Below are 18027 nucleotides of genomic sequence, written 5' to 3'. Positions count from 1 at the left end.
AGTTGCTTTGGTTTCCAGTACCACCTATATGCTGGCGACACCAAAATCTTTCTTTCACCTCCTGACTTGGCTACTCTAACAGCTCGTGTTCCTGACTCTCTCAATGCTATCTCCTCCTTCATGTCCTACCGTTTTTTGAAACTCAACATGGACAAGACCGAAATAATTATCTTTCCACCACACAATTTAATGCTCCCACTCAACATAATAATTTCTGTTAATGGCACTTTAATACCCCCATCCCCCAGGTGCATTGTGCAAGTGTGGTACTGGACTCGACTCTTCTTCAAACCACATATTGACAAACTATTCTCCTCCATTAGACCATTGGTGATGTCATATGGAGGGTAACACTTGCGTATCACCCCCTTAACAAATAATGACCTTGTACTTTTTGCCATGTAGTGTATCAACATCCAACCTCAAACATTCTTAAAAGTAACATATTAAATAGCAAAATTAAGACTTTAAGGCCTAGTGCACACCAAAAACCGCTAGCAGATCCGCAAAATGCTAGCGGTTTTTGAAGAATTTTCTCTTATTATGAAGCGTTTTGTGGTTTTGTGTAGCGTTTTTTACTTAAAGGGAAGCGTTTTTGGTAGCGTTTTTGTGCAGCAGATTACAGATATTGTTACAGTAAAGTGTTACTGAACAGCTACTGTAGCACAAACGCCTGGAAAACCGCTCTGATCTGGCGTTTTATCAAGCATTTTGCATTTTTCCTATACTTAACATTGGAGACAGAAACGCCTCAGAAATCCAAAAAATGCTGCAGCCCGGGAGTATGCGTTTCTGCAAAACGCCTACCGCTCTGGTGTGCACCAGTTCATTGAAATACATTACCCAAGCGTTTCCACATCCGCAAGCGGTTCTAAAAACTCTACCAAAACCACTCGGTGTGCACTAGGCCTAAAACAGAAGGTTAAAGTTACATTTTGACAGACATATTTACCCCCTCCCTTCAAACAAAAATAATGACTTTCCAACTAAAATGTTCAGAAAATCCTCTTTTTTATATGTTTTACCTGCAGCCCGTCTTGAGAATGATTACTCAGACTACGTGGCCACCCGGTGGTACCGCGCTCCCGAGCTGCTGGTTGGGGACACGCAGTATGGGGAGGTCGACGTTTGGGCCATCGGATGTGTATTCGCTGAGCTGCTGACTGGACAACCTCTGTGGCCAGGGAAATCGGATGTAGATCAGCTCCACCTCATCATCAGAACGCTCGGTGAGGCCCTGGTGCATTGTGAGAAGTCATGGGGTTCCCACTCTTTATTCCCCCTTATGCCTCCGCTTTGCTTTAATTGAGTTGTAACGTTTGGAATCTGTTTCCCAGGCCGGCTGATCCCCCGACACCAGTACATCTTCCACAGTGACAAATTCTTCAATGGCACCAGCATCCCGGAACCCGAGCCAGACGATGGGGCAGGTAGCTTGTGCACATGGCTGCAGGGCCGATTCTAGACTTTTTGCTGCCTAAGGAAAAATTTTAAAGATTGTGCCCACACCCCCCAGATTTGGAGTGATTGCACAGCACCCGACAATTTGCACCGTGCGTTATTGCCGCTGTGGGACCAAAAAAACCCGCCATCAGTATAGGTAGATAGCCAAGTGTATGTGCCCCCTGTATAGGAAGCCAAGTGTAGGTGCCCCCTGTATAGGAAGCCAAGTGTAGGTGCCCCCTGTATAAGAAGCCAAGTGTAGGTGCTCCCTGTATAGGTCGCCTAATAAATGTGCCCCCAGTATAGGTAGCCAGGCATAGGTGTCCAGGTAAGAAAAGTGAATAAAAGGAATAAACAGCTATCCCTGACTGCTGTGTTCCTACTTGAACAGAGAATTAAGTCATTCTTTGTCTGTTCTCCGCTCACTGCCAAACTGACAGTGAATGGCTCCTATTTTATAAATGGGAACCATTCACACTTGTTACTATGCAAATGGATCCGTTGCGGTAAGCGCAGTCCGCGATAATCCTGGGCAGACGGGATATTACCTATGGGGGAAAGCATCTGCCCCGGGCTACAGCAGGGCCACGGCCCACATGTCCCGCAGCTGATCACCGCCACTCGCTCCCTGTACACAGCCCAGCAGCTGGCAGAAACATGGGGATCTCCATTGAGCTGCAAAAGACCAATGGGAATCCTCAGCAACAGGTAGAAATCCCATTGGTTCATGGTGAATTAATGAAAATTCTCCCTGATGCTAGGGAGAATTTATTCTACTGCATCCTATGGAGATTTCCATGCTCCTGCCACCCTCTGGGCTGAGTACAGAGGCCCCAATCGGCCGCGGGTCACGACTGGAAATCGCTGCATATAGCGCAGACTGGATGCAAATCGGACGAAGCGCGACCACTTTCCGTGCCCGTTTTGCATCGGCTCACATGTAAACCGAGCCTAAATCTTCCCTCTGATGACAATTAATAAGCGGATGAATAGATTTATACAAATATTGATTGGTGACAGTTTCGGCTTTGGCTTATGATATACGTTTTGTATTTGCATCTATGAAAAGTTTGGGGCGGTTTTGAAGTAAGGTGTATGTTTAGATAAACTATTGAACTATAAACTATGAAACTTTATTCCCATGCTTTACAGGAGACCTTGGAGGAAAGATTCCAGAATACACCGCAGGCCGCCATGGCTTTTATGAAGGTAAAAAAGGAGGCTTCTGACCCCTAGAGGTTTAGGATAGTAGTGCTTAGACACATTTCAGTGCTGGCAAAGCCAAGTTAATGCTGTCTTTTCAATCACCTCTCTTTTATTCTGTTTCCTCTATTACTCTTGTACTTCCTGTGAGGTACGCCATGTCATAAATGAGCCATTTTTAGCACAGTACGTTATGATTTTGCTCCATTTGCTTGGTCATGCTGACTGAGCTCTGCTCTGCCTGGGTGTAAACATATGGTCAGCATGGGGTTAGTAGTTAGCGCTCTCACCTTGCAGCGCTGGGTGCCTGGTTTGAATCCCAGCCAGGGCACTATTTGCACGGAGTTTGTATGTTCTCCCCGTGTCTTCGTGGGTTTCCTCTGGGCATTCTGGTTTCCTCCCACATGCCAAAGACATACATATAAGTTAATTGGCTTACCCCTAAATTGGCCCTAGACTACGAAACATAAACTACACAATACATACATAGACATATGACTATGGTAGGATTAGATTGTGGGCCCCTCTGAGGGACAGTTAAGTGACATGACTATGTACTCTGTACAGCACTGTGGAAGATGTCGGTATAAATATCAAATCAGTGGGACATAGGTGCATGTTTTATATATTCTGGAATACCTGGAACTTGTGTAGATTCTGCTGGATCACGTTTCTGATATTACAGTATAATCCTAACATAAGCAATAATGTAAAACTAATCAATTCTATGAGTGGTGACTAAATGCTACACAGGAAAATGCCTTTCTTTTTTCTTTAAACACGATGTAATTATCCACTAATGTTACACAATGACCTCACATCACATGCCTTCCTTCTGCAGGGCTGTGTGCACGTGGACCCTGATGATAGACTGAGCTGTTAGCAGCTCCTGAAGGGTGCATACTTAAACCCCACCCATGAGGAGCCAGAGAGGAGTAAGGGGTGGGGACGGAGGAGGCAACAGGTAAGGAATGGTGGCAACACTTTCTTCTGCTAAACTAGAAACACTATCCTAACTCTAGATCAGGGCTTAGATCCAGGCAACGAACACAGTGAATCCAGCACAGGAGACTTGGCGCAGCCGGCGTCACCATAGGCCGTAATAGAATTACTGCTATAGCAACGCACGGGGAGTAACTTCGGCACCATCAGAAGACGGAGCTGAAGTTACTTTTAAAACATAATAATTCAGCTTCCAGCTATTGCTGGAAGCTAAATTATTTCATTCCCCACTATCCATGGCGGATTGATTCACCTTTTCAGAATGTGTTTTGGTACTGACGTTTTTCTTTAACTGTATTCTGACATAAAGTAGGAGGCACACTGCTATATTGTATACGAAGTAAACTGTGATAATGATGCGATATGCTATTTTTTACAGGAGACCTTGGAGGAAAGATTCCCGAATACACCGCAGGCCGCCATGGCTTTTATGAAGGTAACAATAATTGAATTAGGTAATACTTTTATCTCACACATCACTTGAATCCAGCGTACAGTTTCCAGGCCGTCTCTAATAGTATTACCGTATAGGTGTTTTTCAGAGTCCCAGATGCCATCACGAAGAATATCGCTCTGCAGATTATACAGGCTGTCAACTTCTGCCATAAAAACAGCGTAAATTAGCCAGACGTCCTGCTGCAACCATAGAACTCTGCTATATCCCTATTCTTATGGTCCATACACACACTATACAAACGTCGCCGCAAACAAACGAGCAACGGTGTGCAAACAACTTTACCCCTGACAAAAATAAACAATGATTCTGTCACACAACGTTGTCCTCAAATCTATATGCCAAACGACTAAGTAATTAAAATACTGCAAGAGGGAGCGGCATTACGCACAGCATGCGTACATTTTGTAGAACAAGGTTGTTGACCCACCGGATAATTCTGGCAAAATCCCTGGTATTGGTAGCTCGTCTTTGTTTGGCTACATTTTTCGCAAGGATTGCCGCCTCCTACTGCAAAATCTGTTGTTTGTCGGACATTTCCATTGAATTTTTTTATAGCGTGTGTACATAGCTACAGTATATATAAGCCCTGCCATTAATAAGGTTAACATTTTGTGCGCAATGATGTGCGTTACAGGAAACTGCATATGAAATTTACCAAGTGAGAACCCTGCTCTGCCCCCCCCCCCCTCCCTATTGCTCATGATGTTTCTGGGTGGTAAATACGGTCTTTTCCTGGCAGTGCGTCCACCGGGATGTCAAACCTGAGAATATCCTCCTTACCAAGCAAGGAGTCATCAAACTCTGTGACTTTGGCTTTGCTCGGATCTTAAGTAAGTGTTTTATCTCCCTCTGACCTCTCCTTTTCTCTAGCTACACCTACGATCTTGGTCATCTCATCAGTTGCTTTGGTTTCCAGTACCACCTATATGCTGGCGACACCAAAATCTATCTTTCACCTCCTGACTTGGCTACTCTAACAGCTCGTGTTCCTGACTCTCTCAATGCTATCTCCTCCTTCATGTCCTCCCGTTTTTTGAAACTCAACATGGACAAGACCGAAATAATTATCTTTTCACCACACAATTGAATGCCCCCACTCAACATAATAATTTCTGTTAATGGCACTTTAATACCCCCATCCCCCAGGTGCATTGTGCAAGTGTGGTACTGGACTCGACTCTCTTCTTCAAACCACATATTGACAAACTATTCTCCTCCATTAGACCATTGGTGATGTCATATGGAGGGTAACACTTGCGTATCACCCCCTTAACAAATAATGACCTTGTACTTTTTGCCATGTAGTGTATCAACATCCAACCTCAAACATTCTTAAAAGTAACATATTAAATAGCAAAATTAAGACTTTAAGGCCTAGTGCACACCAAAAACCGCTAGCAGATCCGCAAAATGCTAGCGGTTTTTGAAGCATTTTCTCTTATTATGAAGCGTTTTGTGGTTTTGTGTAGCGTTTTTTACTTAAAGGGAAGCGTTTTTGGTAGCGTTTTTGTGCAGCAGATTACAGATATTGTTACAGTAAAGTGTTACTGAACAGCTACTGTAGCACAAACGCCTGGAAAACCGCTCTGATCTGGCGTTTTATCAAGCATTTTGCATTTTTCCTATACTTAACATTGGAGACAGAAACGCCTCAGAAATCCAAAAAATGCTGCAGCCCGGGAGTATGCGTTTCTGCAAAACGCCTACCGCTCTGGTGTGCACCAGTTCATTGAAATACATTACCCAAGCGTTTCCACATCCGCAAGCGGTTCTAAAAACTCTACCAAAACCACTCGGTGTGCACTAGGCCTAAAACAGAAGGTTAAAGTTACATTTTGACAGACATATTTACCCCCTCCCTTCAAACAAAAATAATGACTTTCCAACTAAAATGTTCAGAAAATCCTCTTTTTTAAATGTTTTACCTGCAGCCCGTCTTGAGAATGATTACTCAGACTACGTGGCCACCCGGTGGTACCGCGCTCCCGAGCTGCTGGTTGGGGACACGCAGTATGGGGAGGTCGACGTTTGGGCCATCGGATGTGTATTCGCTGAGCTGCTGACTGGACAACCTCTGTGGCCAGGGAAATCGGATGTAGATCAGCTCCACCTCATCATCAGAACGCTCGGTGAGGCCCTGGTGCATTGTGAGAAGTCATGGGGTTCCCACTCTTCATTCCCCCTTATGCCTCCGCTTTGCTTTAATTGAGTTGTAACGTTTGGAATCTGTTTCCCAGGCCGGCTGATCCCCCGACACCAGTACATCTTCCACAGTGACAAATTCTTCAATGGCACCAGCATCCCGGAACCCGAGCCAGACGATGGGGCAGGTAGCTTGTGCACATGGCTGCAGGGCCGATTCTAGACTTTTTGCTGCCTAAGGAAAAATTTTAAAGATTGTGCCCACACCCCCCAGATTTGGAGTGATTGCACAGCACCCGACAATTTGCACCGTGCGTTATTGCCGCTGTGGGACCAAAAAAACCCGCCATCAGTATAGGTAGATAGCCAAGTGTAGGTGCCCCCTGTATAGGAAGCCAAGTGTAGGTGCCCCCTGTATAGGAAGCCAAGTGTAGGTGCCCCCTGTATAAGAAGCCAAGTGTAGGTGCTCCCTGTATAGGTCGCCTAATAAATGTGCCCCCAGTATAGGTAGCCAGGCATAGGTGTCCAGGTAAGAAAAGTGAATAAAAGGAATAAACAGCTATCCCTGACTGCTGTGTTCCTACTTGAACAGAGAATTAAGTCATTCTTTGTCTGTTCTCCGCTCACTGCCAAACTGACAGTGAATGGCTCCTATTTTATAAATGGGAACCATTCACACTTGTTTCTCTGCAAATGGATCCGTTGCGGTAAGCGCAGTCCGCGATAATCCTGGGCAGACGGGATATTGCCTATGGGGGAAAGCATCTGCCCCGGGCTACAGCAGGGCCACAGCCCACATGTCCCGCAGCTGATCACCGCCACTCGCTCCCTGTACACAGCCCAGCAGCTGGCAGAAACATGGGGATCTCCATTGAGCTGCAAAAGAGCAATGGGAATCCTCAGCAACAGGTAGAAATCCCATTCGTTCATGGTGAATTAATGAAAATTCTCCCTGATGCTAGGGAGAATTTATTCTACTGCATCCTATGGAGATTTCCATGCTCCTGCCACCCTCTGGGCTGAGTACAGAGGCCCCAATCGGCCGCGGGTCACGACTGGAAATCGCTGCATATAGCGCAGACTGGATGCAAATTGGACGAAGCGCGACCACTTTCCGTGCCCGTTTTGCATCGGCTCACATGTGGTCAAATGAGGCAAAAGACCAACTCCAGGCCTGTTTCGAGTGCACGGACTGGGAGGCTCTGGAAACACCTAACCTGGATGAGTGGGCGGACACTGTCACATCCTACATAAGTTTTTGTGAGGAATCCTGCATTCCCTCAAAGTCCTTCAAAATCTACCCAAACAGCAAACCCTGGTTTTCCAGCAAGCTACGACAACTACGAAAGCGCAAAGAAGCTGCGCACAAGTCAGGCTCCCTAGAGGACTTCAGGATAGCAAGGAACTCCCTCAACAAGGAGCTGAGAGCTGCAAAAAGGGAGTACGCAGGAAAGGTAAGGGAGAACCTCAGCTCAAGGGACCCACGGGCTGTTTGGAAGGGGCTCAAGACGGTCACTAATTACAAGCCTGCACCTCACAATGTAACACCAAACTCAGAGCTAGCTGAGGAACTCAGCAGCTTTTACTGCAGGTTCGAAAACCCAACGGACTCGCAGGGGCCCCCTGCACCCTCTATCCTCCTCCCTGCAAGCACAAGCCTTCCCCCTCCAGCGGTGAGTGAGGATGAGGTGCTGCACCACCTGTCCATGCTAAACACCAGAAAAGCCTCGGGTCCAGATGGTGTGTCTCCAGCCTGTCTGAAAGCTTGCGCACAGCAGCTGACCCCCATCCTCACTTCCATATACTCCAAGTCCCTAAGGGAAGGCAAGGTCCCTTCATGCTTCAAAAAGTCCACCATTATCCCTGTTCCAAAAAAACAGGGGGCTCGAGACCTAAACAACTTCAGACCAGTGGCCCTCACTTCTGTTGTCATGAAAACTTTCGAGAAAGCGGTCCTAGCCCTTCTTAAGCACTCCACTCTGCACCGCCTGGACCCACTCCAATTTGCGTACAGAGCAAATAGGTCCACGGATGACGCTATCAACATCTGTTTGGAGTTCGTTACAGACCACCTGGACAGACCGGACTCATATGCCAGAGTGCTCCTCTTGGACTTCAGCTCGGCATTCAACACCATATGCCCACGGATACTGCATGATAACCTAGTGGAGCTCGGTGTCCACCCCACCCTCCGCTGCTGGATCACGTATTTCCTTACGAATAGGTCCCAAACTGTGAAACTTGGAAACATAGCATCCAGCCCAAGAACAACCAACACGGGAGCCCCACAGGGATGTGTCCTGTCACCTTTTCTGTTTTCACTATACACCAACAACTGCACATCCAAAGAGAACTCCGTCAAAGTCATCAAATTCGCAGATGATACCACAATTGTTGGCCTTGTTAGGAAGAACGATGAACGGGCCTACCTCCAGGAGGTGGATAGAATCAGCCACTGGTGCAAGGAAAACAAGCTAGTGCTCAATAATACCAAAACTGTGGAAATGGTTATTGACTTCAGAAGGCGGAGCACCACCACCCCCCGCCCGATCCATATTAATGGGTCCGAAGTCAGTAGAGTCTCCAGTGTCCGTCTCCTGGGCACGACCATCACGGATGATCTGAGCTGGAAAGCCAACACCATCTCAACCCAAAAGAAGGCCCAGCAGAGACTCTTCTTCCTGCGGCAACTAAAAAAGTTCGGTATGGCCCACGAACTCCTAAAGTCCTTCTACTCTGCCACGATCGAGTCTGTCCTCTCCTCCTCCATCCTCGTCTGGTACACTGGGGCCACAACCAGCGGCAGATACAAAATCCAGAGGGTCATCAGAGCTGCAGAGAAAATAATCGGGAAACCCCTTCCCCCACTGGATCTCATTCATGAGGCCAGGATGTGTTCCAGAGCAACAAGGATTGCAAACGACTCGACGCACCCAGGCCATCGCTTCTTCAACGGCTCCCGTTGGGGCGCAGATTCCGGGCCATCCCCACCAAGACATCAAGGCACAGGGACACTTTTTTCCCCACAGCAGTGAGACTCTTGAACTCTGTACGAGCCCCTCGGGGTCCCCCGCCACCCAGGGAGGCACCCACGTAGTCTGACACCAGTGTTAATACTAATGTTCTACTTCTCTCTGTGCTGCTCCTCTTGAAATGTCTCTGTATCTGCTGATGAGTTGCTTACTGTCATGTTGTTTCTTATGATTACTTTGATTAGTTTTTTTGCTGTATTTACTGCTCTCTTCTATTGTCAGTGTGTCTATGTAAACAAAGTCTAAGGTGTTCTGTGCTGCTAAAACCAATTCCGGGCACGACCCAAATCATGCTTGGCGAAATAAACGAATTCTGATTCTGATGTAAACCGAGCCTAAATCTTCCCTCTGATGACAATTAATAAGCGGATGATTAGATTTATACAAATATTGATTGGTGACAGTTTTGGCTTTGGCTTATGATATACGTTTTGTATTTGCATCTATGAAAAGTTTGGGGCGGTTTTAAAGTAAGGTGTATGTTTAGATAAACTATTGAACTATAAACTATGAAACTTTATTCCCATGCTTTACAGGAGACCTTGGAGGAAAGATTCCAGAATACACCGCAGGCCGCCATGGCTTTTATGAAGGTAAAAAAGGAGGCTTCTGACCCCTAGAGGTTTAGGATAGTAGTGCTTAGACACATTTCAGTGCTGGCAAAGCCAAGTTAATGCTGTCTTTTCAATCACCTCTCTTTTATTCTGTTTCCTCTATTACTCTTGTACTTCCTGTGAGGTACGCCATGTCATAAATGAGCCATTTTTAGCACAGTACGTTATGATTTTGCTCCATTTGCTTGGTCATGCTGACTGAGCTCTGCTCTGCCTGGGTGTAAACATATGGTCAGCATGGGGTTAGTAGTTAGCGCTCTCACCTTGCAGCGCTGGGTGCCCGGTTCGAATCCCAGCCAGGGCACTATTTGCACGGAGTTTGTATGTTCTCCCCGTGTCTTCGTGGGTTTCCTCTGGGCATTCTGGTTTCCTCCCACATCCCAAAGACATACATATAAGTTAATTGGCTTACCCCTAAATTGGCCCTAGACTACGAAACATAAACTACACAATACATACATAGACATATGACTATGGTAGGATTAGATTGTGGGCCCCTCTGAGGGACAGTTAAGTGACATGACTATGTACTCTGTACAGCACTGTGGAAGATGTCGGTATAAATATCAAATCAGTGGGACATAGGTGCATGTTTTATATATTCTGGAATACCTGGAACTTGTGTAGATTCTGCTGGATCACGTTTCTGATATTACAGTATAATCCTAACATAAGCAATAATGTAAAACTAATCAATTCTATGAGTGGTGAACAAATGCTACACAGGAAAATGCCTTTCTTTTTTCTTTAAGCACGATGTAATTATTCACTAATGTTACACAATGACCTCACATCACATGCCTTCCTTCTGCAGGGCTGTGTGCACATGGACCCTGATGATAGACTAAGCTGTGAGCAGCTCCTGGAGGGTGCATACTTAAACCCCACCCATGAGAAGCCAGAGAGGAGTAAGGGGTGGGGACGGAGGAGGCAACAGGTAAGGAATGGTGGCAACACTTTCTTCTGCTAAACTAGAAACACTATCCTAACTCTAGATCAGGGCTTAGATCCAGGCAACGAACACAGTGAATCCAGCACAGGAGACTTGGCGCAGCCGGCGTCACCATAGGCCGTAATAGGAATTACTGCTATAGCAATGCACGGGGAGTAACTTCGGCACCATCAGAAGACGGAGCTGAAGTTACTTTTAAAACATAATAATTCAGCTTCCAGCTATTGCTGGAAGCTAAATTATTCATTCCCCACTATCCATGGCGGATTGATTCACCTTTTTAGAATGTGTTTTGGTACTGACGTTTTTCTTTAACTGTATTCTGACATAAAGTAGGAGGCACACTGCTATATTGTATACGAACTAAACTGTGATAATGATGCGATATGCTATTTTTTACAGGAGACCTTGGAGGAAAGATTCCCGAATACACCGCAGGCCGCCATGGCTTTTATGAAGGTAACAATAATTGAATTAGGTAATACTTTTATCTCACACATCACTTGAATCCAGCGTACAGTTTCCAGGCCGTCTCTAATAGTATTACCGTATAGGTGTTTTTCAGAGTCCCAGATGCCATCACGAAGAATATCGCTCTGCAGATTATACAGGCTGTCAACTTCTGCCATAAAAACAGCGTAAATTAGCCAGACGTCCCGCTGCAACCATAGAACTCTGCTATATCCCTATTCTTAAGGTCCATACACACACTATACAAACGTCGCCGCAAACAAACGAGCAACGGTGTGCAAACAACTTTACCCCTGACAAAAATAAACAATGATTCTGTCACACAACGTTGTCCTCAAATCTATATGCCAAACGACTAAGTAATTAAAATACTGCAAGAGGGAGCGGCATTACGCACAGCATGCGTACATTTTGTAGAACAAGGTTGTTGACCCACCGGATAATTCTGGCAAAATCCCTGGTATTGGTAGCTCGTCTTTGTTTGGCTACATTTTTCGCAAGGATTGCCGCCTCCTACTGCAAAATCTGTTGTTTGTCGGACATTTCCATTGAATTTCTTTATAGCGTGTGTACATAGCTACAGTATATATAAGCCCTGCCATTAATAAGGTTAACATTTTGTGCGCAATGATGTGCGTTACAGGAAACTGCATATGAAATTTACCAAGTGAGAACCCTGCTCTGCCCCCCCCCCCCCTCCCTATTGCTCATGATGTTTCTGGGTGGTAAATACGGTCTTTTCCTGGCAGTGCGTCCACCGGGATGTCAAACCTGAGAATATCCTCCTTACCAAGCAAGGAGTCATCAAACTCTGTGACTTTGGCTTTGCTCGGATCTTAAGTAAGTGTTTTATCTCCCTCTGACCTCTCCTTTTCTCTAGCTACACCTACGATCTTGGTCATCTCATCAGTTGCTTTGGTTTCCAGTACCACCTATATGCTGGCGACACCAAAATCTATCTTTCACCTCCTGACTTGGCTACTCTAACAGCTCGTGTTCCTGACTCTCTCAATGCTATCTCCTCCTTCATGTCCTCCCGTTTTTTGAAACTCAACATGGACAAGACCGAAATAATTATCTTTCCACCACACAATTGAATGCCCCCACTCAACATAATAATTTCTGTTAATGGCACTTTAATACCCCCATCCCCCAGGTGCATTGTGCAAGTGTGGTACTGGACTCGACTCTTCTTCAAACCACATATTGACAAACTATTCTCCTCCATTAGACCATTGGTGATGTCATATGGAGGGTAACACTTGCGTATCACCCCCTTAACAAATAATGACCTTGTACTTTTTGCCATGTAGTGTATCAACATCCAACCTCAAACATTCTTAAAAGTTACATATTAAATAGCAAAATTAAGACTTTAAGGCCTAGTGCACACCAAAAACCGCTAGCAGATCCGCAAAATGCTAGCGGTTTTTGAAGCATTTTCTCTTATTATGAAGCGTTTTGTGGTTTTGTGTAGCGTTTTTTACTTAAAGGGAAGCGTTTTTGGTAGCGTTTTTGTGCAGCAGATTACAGATATTGTTACAGTAAAGTGTTACTGAACAGCTACTGTAGCACAAACGCCTGGAAAACCGCTCTGATCTGGCGTTTTATCAAGCATTTTGCATTTTTCCTATACTTAACATTGGAGACAGAAACGCCTCAGAAATCCAAAAAATGCTGCAGCCCGGGAGTATGCGTTTCTGCAAAACGCCTACCGCTCTGGTGTGCACCAGTTCATTGAAATACATTACCCAAGCGTTTCCACATCCGCAAGCGGTTCTAAAAACTCTACCAAAACCACTCGGTGTGCACTAGGCCTAAAACAGAAGGTTAAAGTTACATTTTGACAGACATATTTACCCCCTCCCTTCAAACAAAAATAATGACTTTCCAACTAAAATGTTCAGAAAATCCTCTTTTTTATATGTTTTACCTGCAGCCCGTCTTGAGAATGATTACTCAGACTACGTGGCCACCCGGTGGTACCGCGCTCCCGAGCTGCTGGTTGGGGACACGCAGTATGGGGAGGTCGACGTTTGGGCCATCGGATGTGTATTCGCTGAGCTGCTGACTGGAAAACCTCTGTGGCCAGGGAAATCGGATGTAGATCAGCTCCACCTCATCATCAGAACGCTCGGTGAGGCCCTGGTGCATTGTGAGAAGTCATGGGGTTCCCACTCTTCATTCCCCCTTATGCCTCCGCTTTGCTTTAATTGAGTTGTAACGTTTGGAATCTGTTTCCCAGGCCGGCTGATCCCCCGACAGCAGTACATCTTCCACAGTGACAAATTCTTCAATGGCACCAGCATCCCGGAACCCGAGCCAGACGATGGGGCAGGTAGCTTGTGCACATGGCTGCAGGGCCGATTCTAGACTTTTTGCTGCCTAAGGAAAAATTTTAAAGATTGTGCCCACACCCCCCAGATTTGGAGTGATTGCACAGCACCCGACAATTTGCACCGTGCGTTATTGCCGCTGTGGGACCAAAAAAACCCGCCATCAGTATAGGTAGATAGCCAAGTGTAGGTGCCCCCTGTATAGGAAGCCAAGTGTAGGTGCCCCCTGTATAGGAAGCCAAGTGTAGGTGCCCCCTGTATAAGAAGCCAAGTGTAGGTGCTCCCTGTATAGGTCGCCTAATAAATGTGCCCCCAGTATAGGTAGCCAGGCATAGGTGTCCAGGTAAGAAAAGTGAATAAAAGGAATAAACAGCTATCCCTGACTGCTGTGTTCCTACTTGAACAGAGAATTAAGTCATTCTTTGTCTGTTCTCCGCTCACTGCCAAACTGACAGTGAATGGCTCCTATTTTATAAATGGGAACCATTCACACTTGTTACTATGCAAATGGATCCGTTGCGGTAAGCGCAGTCCGCGATAATCCTGGGCAGACGGGATATTACCTATGGGGGAAAGCATCTGCCCCGGGCTACAGCAGGGCCACGGCCCACATGTCCCGCAGCTGATCACCGCCACTCGCTCCCTGTACACAGCCCAGCAGCTGGCAGAAACATGGGGATCTCCATTGAGCTGCAAAAGAGCAATGGGAATCCTCAGCAACAGGTAGAAATCCCATTGGTTCATGGTGAATTAATGAAAATTCTCCCTGATGCTAGGGAGAATTTATTCTACTGCATCCTATGGAGATTTCCATGCTCCTGCCACCCTCTGGGCTGAGTACAGAGGCCCCAATCGGCCGCGGGTCACGACTGGAAATCGCTGCATATAGCGCAGACTGGATGCAAATTGGACGAAGCGCGACCACTTTCCGTGCCCGTTTTGCATCGGCTCACATGTAAACCGAGCCTAAATCTTCCCTCTGATGACAATTAATAAGCGGATGAATAGATTTATACAAATATTGATTGGTGACAGTTTTGCCTTTGGCTTATGATATACGTTTTGTATTTGCATCTATGAAAAGTTTGGGGCGGTTTTAAAGTAAGGTGTATGTTTAGATAAACTATTGAACTATAAACTATGAAACTTTATTCCCATGCTTTACAGGAGACCTTGGAGGAAAGATTCCAGAATACACCGCAGGCCGCCATGGCTTTTATGAAGGTAAAAAAGGAGGCTTCTGACCCCTAGAGGTTTAGGATAGTAGTGCTTAGACACATTTCAGTGCTGGCAAAGCCAAGTTAATGCTGTCTTTTCAATCACCTCTCTTTTATTCTGTTTCCTCTATTACTCTTGTACTTCCTGTGAGGTACACCATGTCATAAATGAGCCATTTTTAGCACAGTACGTTATGGTTTTGCTCCATTTGCTTGGTCATGCTGACTGAGCTCTGCTCTGCCTGGGAGTAAACATATGGTCAGCATGGGGGTAGTGGTTAGCGCTCTCACCTTGCAGCGCTGGGTGCCCGGTTCGAATCCCAGCCAGGTCACTATTTGCACGGAGTTTGTATGTTCTCCCCGTGTCTTCGTGGGTTTCCTCTGGGCATTCTGGTTTCCTCCCACATCCCAAAGACATACATATAAGTTAATTGGCTTACCCCTAAATTGGCCCTAGACTACGAAACATAAACTACACAATACATACATAGACATATGACTATGGTAGGATTAGATTGTGGGCCCCTCTGAGGGACAGTTAAGTGACATGACTATGTACTCTGTACAGCACTGTGGAAGATGTCAGTATAAATATCAAATCAGTGGGACATAGGTGCATGTTTTATATATTCTGGAATACCTGGAACTTGTGTAGATTCTGCTGGATCACGTTTCTGATATTGCAGTATAATCCTAACATAAGCATTAATGTAAAACTAATCAATTCTATGAGTGGTAAACAAATGCTACACAGGAAAATGCCTTTCTTTTTTCTTTAAACACAAGGTAATTATCAACTAATGTTACACAATGACCTCACATCACATGCCTTCCTTCTGCAGGGCTGTGTACACATGGACCCTGATGATAGACTGAGCTGTGAGCAGCTCCTGGAGGGTGCATACTTAAACCCCACCCATGAGGAGCCAGAGAGGAGTAAGGGGTGGGGACGGAGGAGGCAACAGGTAAGGAATGGTGGCAACACTTTCTTCTGCTAAACTAGAAACACTATCCTAACTCTAGATCAGGGCTTAGATCCAGGCAACGAACACAGTGAATCCAGCACAGGAGACTTGGCGCAGCCGGCGTCACCATAGGCCGTAATAGGAATGACTGCTATAGCAACGCACGGGGAGTAACTTCGGCACCATCAGAAGACGGAGCTGAAGTTACTTTTAAAACATAATAATTCAGCTTCCAGCTATTGCTGGAAGCTAAATTATTTCATTCCCCACTATCCATGGCGGATTGATTCACCTTTTCAGAATGTGTTTTGGTACTGACGTTTTTCTTTAACTGTATTCTGACATAAAGTAGAAGGCACACTGCTATATTGTATACGAACTAAACTGTGATAATGATGCGATATGCTATTTTTTACAGGAGACCTTGGAGGAAAGATTCCCGAATACACCGCAGGCCGCCATGGCTTTTATGAAGGTAACAATAATTGAATTAGGTAATACTTTTATCTCACACATCACTTGAATCCAGCGTACAGTTTCCAGGCCGTCTCTAATAGTATTACCGTATAGGTGTTTTTCAGAGTCCCAGATGCCATCACGAAGAATATCGCTCTGCAGATTATACAGGCTGTCAACTTCTGCCATAAAAACAGCGTAAATTAGCCAGACGTCCCGCTGCAACCATAGAACTCTGCTATATCCCTATTCTTATGGTCCATACACACACTATACAAACGTCGCCGCAAACAAACGAGCAACGGTGTGCAAACAACTTTACCCCTGACAAAAATAAACAATGATTCTGTCACACAACGTTGTCCTCAAATCTATATGCCAAACGACTAAGTAATTAAAATACTGCAAGAGGGAGCGGCATTACGCACAGCATGCGTACATTTTGTAGAACAAGGTTGTTGACCCACCGGATAATTCTGGCAAAATCCCTGGTATTGGTAGCTCGTCTTTGCTTGGCTAAATTTTTCGCAAGCATTGCCGCCTCCTACTGCAAAATCTGTTGTTTGTCGGACATTTCCATTGAATTTTTTTATAGCGTGTGTACATAGCTACAGTATATATAAGCCCTGCCATTAATAAGGTTAACATTTGGTGCGCAATGATGTGCGTTACAGGAAACTGCACATGAAATTTACCAAGTGAGAACGCTGCTCTGCCCCCCCCCCCTCCCTATTGCTCATGATGTTTCTAGGTGGTAAATACTGTCTTTTCCTGGCAGTGCATCCACCGGGATGTCAAACCTGAGAATATCCTCCTTACCAAGCAAGGAGTCATCAAACTCTGTGACTTTAGCTTTGCTCGGATCTTAAGTAAGTGTTTTATCTCCCTCTGACCTCTCCTTTTCTCTAGCTACACCTACGATCTTGGTCATCTCATCAGTTGCTTTGGTTTCCAGTACCACCTATATGCTGGCGACACCAAAATCTATCTTTCACCTCCTGACTTGGCTACTCTAACAGCTCGTGTTCCTGACTCTCTCAATGCTATCTCCTCCTTCATGTCCTCTCGTTTTTTGAAACTCAACATGGACAAGACCGAAAAAATTATCTTTCCACCACACAATTTAATGCCCCCACTCAACATAATAATTTCTGTTAATGGCACTTTAATACCCCCATCCCCCAGGTGCATTGCGCAAGTGTGGTACTGGACTCGACTCTCTTCTTCAAACCACATATTGACAAACTATTCTCCTCCACTAGACCATTGGTGATGTCATATGGAGGGTAACACTTGCGTATCACCCCCTTAACAAATAATGACCTTGTACTTTCTGCCATGTAGTGTATCAACATCCAACCTCAAACATTCTTAAAAGTTACATATTAAATAGCAAAATTAAGACTTTAAGGCCTAGTGCACACCAAAAACCGCTAGCAGATCCGCAAAATGCTAGCGGTTTTTGAAGCGTTTTCTCTTATTAGGAAGCGTTTTGTGTAGCGTTTTTTACTTAAAGGGAAGCGTTTTTGGTAGCGTTTTTGTGTAGCAAATTACAGATATTGTTACAGTAAAGTGTTACTGAACAGCTACTGTAGCACAAACGCCTGGAAAACCGCTCTGCTCTGGCGTTTTATCAAGCATTTTGCATTTTTCCTATACTTAACATTGGAGGCAGAAACGCCTCCGAAATCCAAAAAATGCTGCAGCCCGGGAGTATGCGTTTCTGCAAAACGCCTA

General features: G+C 45.4%; 1 pseudogene; it reads left to right on the top strand.

Moving 5' to 3' along the window:
* Positions 1-18027, top strand: part of LOC137536720 (uncharacterized) — a 101682-nt pseudogene that overhangs the window by 19378 nt on the left and 64277 nt on the right.

Source organism: Hyperolius riggenbachi, chromosome 10, assembly GCF_040937935.1.
Source record: "Hyperolius riggenbachi isolate aHypRig1 chromosome 10, aHypRig1.pri, whole genome shotgun sequence".
NCBI lineage: Eukaryota > Metazoa > Chordata > Amphibia > Anura > Hyperoliidae > Hyperolius > Hyperolius riggenbachi.
This window is presented reverse-complemented; position numbering and strand designations above follow the sequence as displayed.